Source organism: Canis lupus, chromosome 22, assembly GCF_048164855.1.
Source record: "Canis lupus baileyi chromosome 22, mCanLup2.hap1, whole genome shotgun sequence".
Lineage (NCBI taxonomy): Eukaryota > Metazoa > Chordata > Mammalia > Carnivora > Canidae > Canis > Canis lupus.
In genome coordinates, this window is record NC_132859.1 from 7,684,143 (window position 1) to 7,692,423 (window position 8,281).

An 8,281-nucleotide genomic window follows, 5' to 3' on the forward strand; every position below is an offset into this window, starting at 1 on the left:
GACCCTCACAGCGAGGCAGTGGAGAAAAATGAGGGGGTATGTTTGTCCTCATTTCACAGATGAAAAAAATTTGAGCCTCAATGAGGCTAAGTGACTGTTTCAGGATTTTTTTTTCCCCTCCATTGGGGCTTGTGGTTCTTGGTCACATCACTTGGAAGAATGAAGAAGTCAACCAGACGCACTGGTGGGCAGCAAAGCAAAATCTATTGAGTGATAGTACAAAGCTCCCGAGGAGGGAGGGGACCCGAGAGGTTTACCACCAGAGTTCCTAACTCTAGGGGTTTCTATGGGCTCGTTGGCGGCCTGTTTTAATTTGGTTAACCCTCCCTGCACCTGTCACCCAGCAGGTTTTCATCACATGGGGAAGGATGGAGGGCTCCTTCCAGGGTGCTGTAAACCCCTTTTAAGGGTGCTCTCATCTTAGGGCACAGCCCCGTTGGCCCTTTCTTCCGACTCTCCTGCATATTTCAAAGGTCACAAAGCTCGTGGTGGAGGAGCGGCCCAACCTCACATCTGGCTCTGTGACTCTCCTTGCTTGCTCCTAGGCCAGGCTTTCCTGTAAACTGTGTCTCCCGTGAGCCGTAAGAGAGGGCCTTGGTAGCAGGATCGTATCTGGTTCGCTCTGGTGTCCCCAGTGCTGGTGTATCCTGATGGCTTAATATCTGGAGGCAAAACAAATGAATTTTAACCAACCCCCCCCCCCCCCCCCCCCCCCCCCCCCCGCCCAAGACCTGTAAAGAGATGCAGGAGCCTTTGTCACTCCTCTGTTTCCCTTCCCAGCTACATTTGCACACAGCACACACACACACTTCTCTGGTTCTCAGGTTCTCACCTAACCTCACACTCTGACCCCTAGGAATGTCAACCCTGCAGACCTTGCTCCCCCACCCAAGCTTTATTAATGCATAATTGACATATCAAATTGTAAAATACTTGGTGTGCCGCTACATTTCGAAAACGTCCCTTCCATCTAGTTAATGAACACCTCCCTCACCTCACGTGTGTAGGTATGTGGGTAGGTATGTATCTTCGTGTGAGAATGTTTAAGTTCTGCTCTCAGCAAATTTGCAATCACACAGAGCTCGGGGTATGCTCTTTTTGATACAACTTGGAAACCTTGAGGCCCACAGAAGCACCGAGACACCATGAGGGGGTCAGAGGAGACCCAAACCGCTCTCTGGGACTGTGCTTAGAGTTAGAAGATGGGATCTGGCCTGGCTGGCCCCTCCAGGCCCGTGCAGCGCCCCCCGCCCCCCCAGGCCCTTGCAGCCCTCCGCCTCCAGGCCGGTGCAGCACCCCCCAAGCCCGGGGCCTCTGCAGAGGAGAGGGCCGCTCGGCGGTGTGCAGTGACCCCCGACGGCCACAGGAGGGAGCCCGTGGCGCAGGGAGTCGCGCTTAAAAGAGCCGCCGCGGCGGGAATGACCCCCCAGAGGAGGGACTGAACCCACAAAAGGAATCTGGATGGAAAACCAAAGTGGTAGAAGGTGGGGAGGCCTAGTAGGGTGGGGGGAGCGGGACAGAGAGAACATGCGAGGAAAACAGACCTACAGAGTTCAACCTGGGGGGGGGGGGAGCGTGTCAAAGGTTTAAAGATGTTTTATATATAAAAAAAAATGCATCACTGGGGCACTTGCATCTTTTACTTTGCAGGATTGTGATTTTTTCTTTCCTCCAAAGACGCATACGTTGTTTTCTAAATTAACAGGGCATAAAAAAGCATGCTTAAAACAAATGGGAGACCCAGAACCAGCAGTGAGCAAAATGATGGAAAACATCCCAAAGATGCTCTGGGGGTCCCGGAAACCTCAGTGGCCGGCTGGGAGTTTTGCTTGGTCACGAGGCGCTGGCCCTCCTGCACCTGCGCTCGTTCCCACCCTCTCTTTTTATTTCATTGCTTCTCTTCTGGATTGGCCTTGCCGCGGAGCCCACCACCTCTGGCCTGAAAGTAGTGGAAATTACCAGCAGATCATGTTGACGTTTTGCAGTGATTCTTGGTAACTGAAGCTGTTGTCATTTCCACTTTTTTTTTTTTTTTAAATAAAGATAAAACTCCAAATGACCGATGCCTTTCGACTGTTAGAGATTCGTTAGAAACAATAGTAAAGCTATTTCAGGTGCCTCTTGGAAGCCCCCGTTTAGAGAGATTGTTTTGCATATGCTAAGAGGCACAGCTGGGAGCGACGATGATTTTCATTAAACATCTTAGACCTTTTATATCCAGTTGACACTCTTCCTGCAAACCACGGGAACCTATAGTGTTGTGGCAGGCCTCAAAGCATTTGGCTTAAGAAACTGCCCTCAGAGTCAATTTGGGGAAATTAAAAAAAAAAAAAAATTATGTCATGCTTCTTTGGGACTCCAGATGTTATTAGCCATCTTAAAAAGTGTTTTATGCATGTGAATTTAGCCTCAAGTGACTCAAAGCTTTTCTGGAAATCAATCACCTTCTGAAGATAAGGACTCCCAACCCCCATAAGGGGCTGCCATTCTGGGACCAGGAGGGAGGAGTAAAGGGAATCTAGCCTTGGTGTTGGGGCTGCAGCTCTTGGATGAGAGAGGAGGTTGGATGAGCTACTTGTCCCATGTTCTTGTCATGCTCTGTTAGCCTCTCCCTGGTCCCTGCACAGCTGAGAGAAGCCTGGGGGCGGAGGGCAGCCTCTACACACCCTCCACTCCTCCAAAGTTGGGTCTGAACTGGTACGGGCCCTGGAGAAGTGGACTGGACTCCTACTGTCCTAATGCTTCCCAACCATTTGTATATCACAAATACATAAGGAGGGCTAATTTTTTTTTAAATTTATTTATTCATGATAGTCACAGAGAGAGAGAGAGAAAGGCAGAGACACAGGCAGAGGGAGAAGCAGGCTCCATGCACCGGGAGCCCAATGTAGGACTCGATCCCAGGTCTCCAGGATCGCGCCCTGGGCCAAAGGCAGGCGCCAAACCGCTGTGCCACCCAGGGATCCCTAATTTTTTTTTTTTTTTTTTTATAAAAAGCCAGAATTAAAGGGTGTCTGGAGGCATCCCCTTATATTACATAAGTATTGAATTTGAAACTCAAAGAAAATCTTTTAACACTTTTAATGAGAAGCTTTCATCAACAGACTTTTTAAATTGGATTTTTATGCTTAAGATGGCTCCTTGCAACGATTCCTCAAGGCTTTAATAATAACCTCTTCAGAGTTTTGACAGTCCCCGTCACTGGCTTTGTTTGCTATGGATGGTGATAAAATGTTTAAGGCCGGCTTTACAACCATTCAAAAATCTGCAACGTTTGAAATAACAAAAGAGAACCCAACTGCTCTTCCTCTTCTTTCATTGACAAAGGAAATGTTGGCATTTCCAGTAGACTATGAATTCAGTGGAATGTTTTGAGATCAAATATTTCAAAATAAGGTCTCTAATTTCCAGAGGCACACATGTCATGGGGGTGCTCACCTTGCTGCAAATGGCCAGAGGTATCCTAGGGATATGAAGACAGAGATTAGGGAGCTGTGAAGCCTAGAAGCTGGGGCTTTGTGTCTCATTTTCTCCACTGCCCACCCCATGGGCTTCATTCTTGCTTCTTGGGTCCCTCAACCAGATAGGCACCGGTGGTCTCTGTAGGAGATGTAGCTGCCCAGGTAGGAGGGTGCCTCCTTCACTGCCTTCAGCTCAACCATGCACAGCAACCAACACAGATTTCATTAGTGATGTCCCAGCTTCTCAAGCCTGGAGGCCTAAGAAGATCGGGGTCTTAGGGCACAGAGTAACCCACTCAGAGCACCCCACTACAAACCACTGTTGGGGAAACACTCTTCCACATTGAACTCAAGGAATCTTCACCTCACATCCAGCCTAGCCAGCTCCTCAGGGAGCAGAGCAGAAGGAAATCGCAGGCCATGGCCCTACTAGTATCAGAGTGCCCTCAGCTGACTTCGCACCCAGAGCCCAGCTCTCTTGGAGCTCACCAGGGTTAGCCATAGCCGCAGGAAGACGTTTTACGGTTCCCATCCTTGAGTATCCGTTAGATGCGACCAATCACCTTGCTGTTCAAAGTGGAATATCTAAGAGTTCTAGATGTGGTTGGAACAATTGTGTCCTTCGAATAAATGTACATCACTCAAAGTGACTATTTTGAAAGGCACGACACTTATTTGAATATTAAGCTGCTCACGTTGGCATAAGCTACCTCTTCCTATCCTTCTACGTAGTCCTCTTTCATCCATAGATCAAGAATTCTGCGTTTCTGAAGCCCTGTTCCAATGCTTCGGTGAGTCAGCGTGAAGTCAGCTCTGTGAGGGGGCCTCTCCTAATATTAATCAGTTGTAGCTGTGTGCCTCTCATATGTTTGTAGCCTGTCACTAAGTCATAAATCACCCCGCAAGTTAGCCAGCTTAAAATAACAAACATTTACTACCTCATAGTTTCTTGGTGTCAGGAATCAAGTGGGGCGCAGCTGGGTGCCTCTGGCTTTAGATGCCTCATGAGGTTGTGGTCACTCTGTTGGCTGGGGACCACGGTCTCATCTGATGCCTTGGCTCAGGGAAGATCAGCTTCTAAGCTCACTTATATGGCTGTTGGGAGGATTCAGTTCTTTGTAGGCTATTAAGGACTCGGTTCCTGACTGGCTTTTGGTTGGAGACTTCCCCAGTTTCTTGCCATAGGACTCTTCCCGTAGTGCACTTTTTCAACATGGCACCATGTTGCTTCAGAGTGAGCAGGTAGAGAGAGGAAAACGGCCCTAAGACAGAAGCCACTAGATTTGCAACCTAATCTTGGGAGTGATGTTCCATCACTTTAGCCATAATCTGTTTCCCTAAGTCCAGCCCATACTCAAGGGGAGGAAATTAAACAGGGGCATGAAGAACAGGAGGCAGAGGTCAATGCTGGTCATCATAGAAGCTACCACCACCTTCCCCCAAACATCCACACTTGCCCCCTCTCTCTAAGGCTCTGAGCTATATGCCGGATTCTCCATCCTTTTGGGATAGGAGCATTGCTTGGTTCTCGTTAGCTTCTCCATATCCATTCATTCACTCCTTCATTCCACAAGTATATAGTGAGGCCTACTACGTGCCAGATTCCATGCTAGGCACTGCAGTTGGGGGAGGAGTGGATGAGAGGCACCAAGCTTTTTTCCTTCTGATCTCTTGCCTAGAATCCTCAGAGGCCAGCTGGTGCCTGGAGAGCCCACATGGATTAGCCAGGTCGGAGATACTGGGCACCTGTCTGCTGGTGGGGCTCCTTCCTGAGGCTCCCTCTCCCTGGGCACCATGCTCCTCCACCAAGCCTGGTCCCTGTCCCTTCCTTCTGGCAGCCAGACTTTGTTTCTCCATCCTGGGCCTTCCTAGGTCAGCCCATCCTCCTGCCTTCCAGGACTGGCTCAGTTTCCTCATAGGGTCATGACTTGTAGAGCAAACTGAGTTAATAGAAAAAAAATTCTCAGCAGTAGCGGGCCACAGTACACATGTAAGCTCTGTCCTTCCCCCCGATTGTTAGTATCCTGCACACTTGTTCAGGCAGCTACAGAATTGGCCACGTTGCCACCGGAATCAAACCCACGCAGGTGTGTGAACGGGAACATGGGTAGAAAGGTTATGCTTGTTCCTTCATCTTCATCATCACTTTACGCATCTGACGTGATCATTATGGAGACCTGGACATCGTCTCACCAACCCCGGTTCTTCCCCCATCCCCCGGGCCTGCTGGGTGCGAAGGCTGTGGGGTGACTCCGGGCAGGGGGTGGGGGCTCATGGCTCTCCTCCCACCTGGGGGGCCGTCTTCCTCCTGTGCTGGGGCTCCCGGGCTGCAGGCCGGAGGATGCGGGCCAACACGTCCTCTCCAGCTCACAGGAAGGAGTGGCCTGGCTGCACCTGCCGTACAGTCAACGGCACACCTGCTGCTGGGCAAGGAGCTCACGGCAGCCCTCGACTGTGCTGAAGCTGGGGTACCCCCAGCTGTTGGTGAGCTCGGAGGAAGGGAGGGAGAGGTCCCCTGATGGGTGGTTGATCCCCGCCTGTGCCCGGCCTCTCCCCTGGAGGATGGCACTAGCAGGTAAGTGGAGGCCGGCTCCAGGCCTCGGTCAGCTGCTCCCCCTCCACGCAGCAAGTGTGGCTCGGAGGTGAGGAAGTGGCCTCCTGTCTGTTGGGCTACTCCCCAGCCCTGTGTTTCTGCTCCCCAGACTTAGCGTCGGGCAGCCTGGCTCACTTCTCGTCGGGGCAAGAAGCGTTTGCCTTCTCCTCTTAGCCCCCTGGACACCAGGGTGGCTCAGTGGCTGAGCATCTGCCTTCGGCCCAGGGCGTGATCCCGGGGTCCCGGGATCGAGTCCCACATCAGGGTCCCCGTAGGGAGCCTGCTTCTCCCTCTGTGTCTCTACCTCTCTCTGTGTGTCTCATGAATTAAAAAAAAAAAAAAAAATCTCCTCTTAGCCCCCATCTGTGGCCTGGTGAATACACAATTAAGGAAGTTGGAAGGTTTATTGCTCACCACTGAGCCAAGCTTTCCACGAGCCAGGGAGGAGTGGGAGGAGAGGTGCCTGGGGCGAACTTAGGAGTGTGGTCAGTGCAACACGGAGGTCTGTGGCCCTCTCTTCCTGGAAGCCTTCCTCCCCTTGCTCTGGCTCTACCAGCTTGCCCCCTTCTGGTATTTTTCCCTCCTCCTCCTCTCATGGTTTTCCTTCTTATCCCTGCATTCCTCACCCCCCACCCCTCTGTCACTTCTTCCATAAACTCCTCTCCTCCTCACAGGTGTCCCCTCCTTACCCCTGGATCTTCCATCTGAGAGGAAGCACGCTGCCATGTGGCAAAGGCTCTGTTCTTCCTTTTCCCACCCAGAACCCTCCCCCTTCCAGTCCCTGCCCCTCTGCTGCAACTGTCGTGGGGCTGGAACAGAATGTGGGTGGAGGTCCCTGCATCCCTGTACTATGGGGCAGGCTCCTAGAGCTTCCGTGCTGGGATAACACTCAGCACTGACTAGCAGAATGCAAAGATTTTTGTGAATGGTACAGGGTGGCCGGCTTTAGAGCGGGGTAGGTGGGTACGGAGCGGTAGATGGCTTCTCAGTTCCCTCACCTCCTGCTCTCTTCTGCATCCGGGTTCAGGTCGTCTATGGAAGATGTGTCTGTATCTCCACCTGGATCTCTAAGACTTACCTGTCGGGTGAGGGACTGATGTTCAGCAGCTATCAGTCAAACAATCTCTAGAGGATTGAAAGAACTACAAGGCAACAACAAAAAGGCAAACTACCCAATTAGAAAATGGGAAAAGGACTTGACTAGACCTTTCTCCCAAGAACATATACATACCTATGGCCAATAAGCACATGAAAAAAGACGCTCAACATTGTCAGTCATTAAGGAAATGTAGATCCAAACTATGAGGTGCCATTTCACATCTAGTAAGAGGACTATTGTCAAAAAAAAAAAAAAAAAAAAAAAGAGGAAGGAAGGAAGGTAACAAGTGTGGGTGAGGATGTGGAGAAATCAGAACCCTCATACATTGCTAGTGGGGATGTAAAATTGTATAGAGGCCATAGAAAACAATTTGGTGACTCCCCAAAATCTAAACATACAATTATCATATGGTCCAGCAGTTCCACTCCTACGTATATAGCCCCAAAGAATTAAAACCAGGGAGCCAGATCCAGGCAGTTCGGGGTTCATTGCAGCATTACTCACAAAAGCCAAGTGATGGGAATATCCAAGTGCCCATTAACAGAGGAGCGGGTAAGCAAATTATGGTATCTAACGGAATACTATTCAACCATAGAAAGGAAAGAAGATCTGACACATTCTACAACATAGATGACCCAGAAGATATGCTACATGAAATAAGGCAGCCACAAAAGGGCAAATATTGTATGATCCTCTGATGGGTAATATCTAGAACAGGCAAATTCATAAAACAGAAAGTAGATTTGAGGTTCCCAAAGGCTGGGGAGGGACGGTGAGGAGTTAGTGCTTAACGGGCACAGTGTTTCTCCCCGGGTTGATAAAAGTTTTGGAAATGGACAGTGTAATGGTCGCACAATGTGATATATGTGATTAATGCCATGGACGCACACTCTTAAAAATGATTCAAATGGCAAATTTTATGTTATATGTATTTTACCACAATAAAAACAATTCAAAACAAAGACAAAAGCATTCCAAAGGGCAGGTACAGGAACCTGGGCTCTAGAGGTTGAATGTGGGGGGCTGTTGACTCAGAGTAGCCATGGGCCAGTGTGGTCTTGATACCTTGGACAAGTCCTGCCAGCGTTTTGGTTTTCTTACGGGGGGGGGGGGGGGGGCAGCAGAGTG

At 50.0% G+C, this 8,281-nt stretch overlaps 1 long non-coding RNA gene across 1 annotated transcript in view; it reads left to right on the plus strand.

Moving 5' to 3' along the window:
• Positions 1–2,020, plus strand: part of LOC140613846 (uncharacterized) — a 41,098-nt gene extending 39,078 nt beyond the window's left edge. The window contains exon 3 of the long non-coding RNA XR_012014737.1: positions 1,706–2,020. This is a non-coding gene — a long non-coding RNA (uncharacterized lncRNA). The remainder of the gene's footprint in view (positions 1–1,705) is intronic.
• Positions 2,021–8,281: the final 6,261 nt, after the last annotated feature.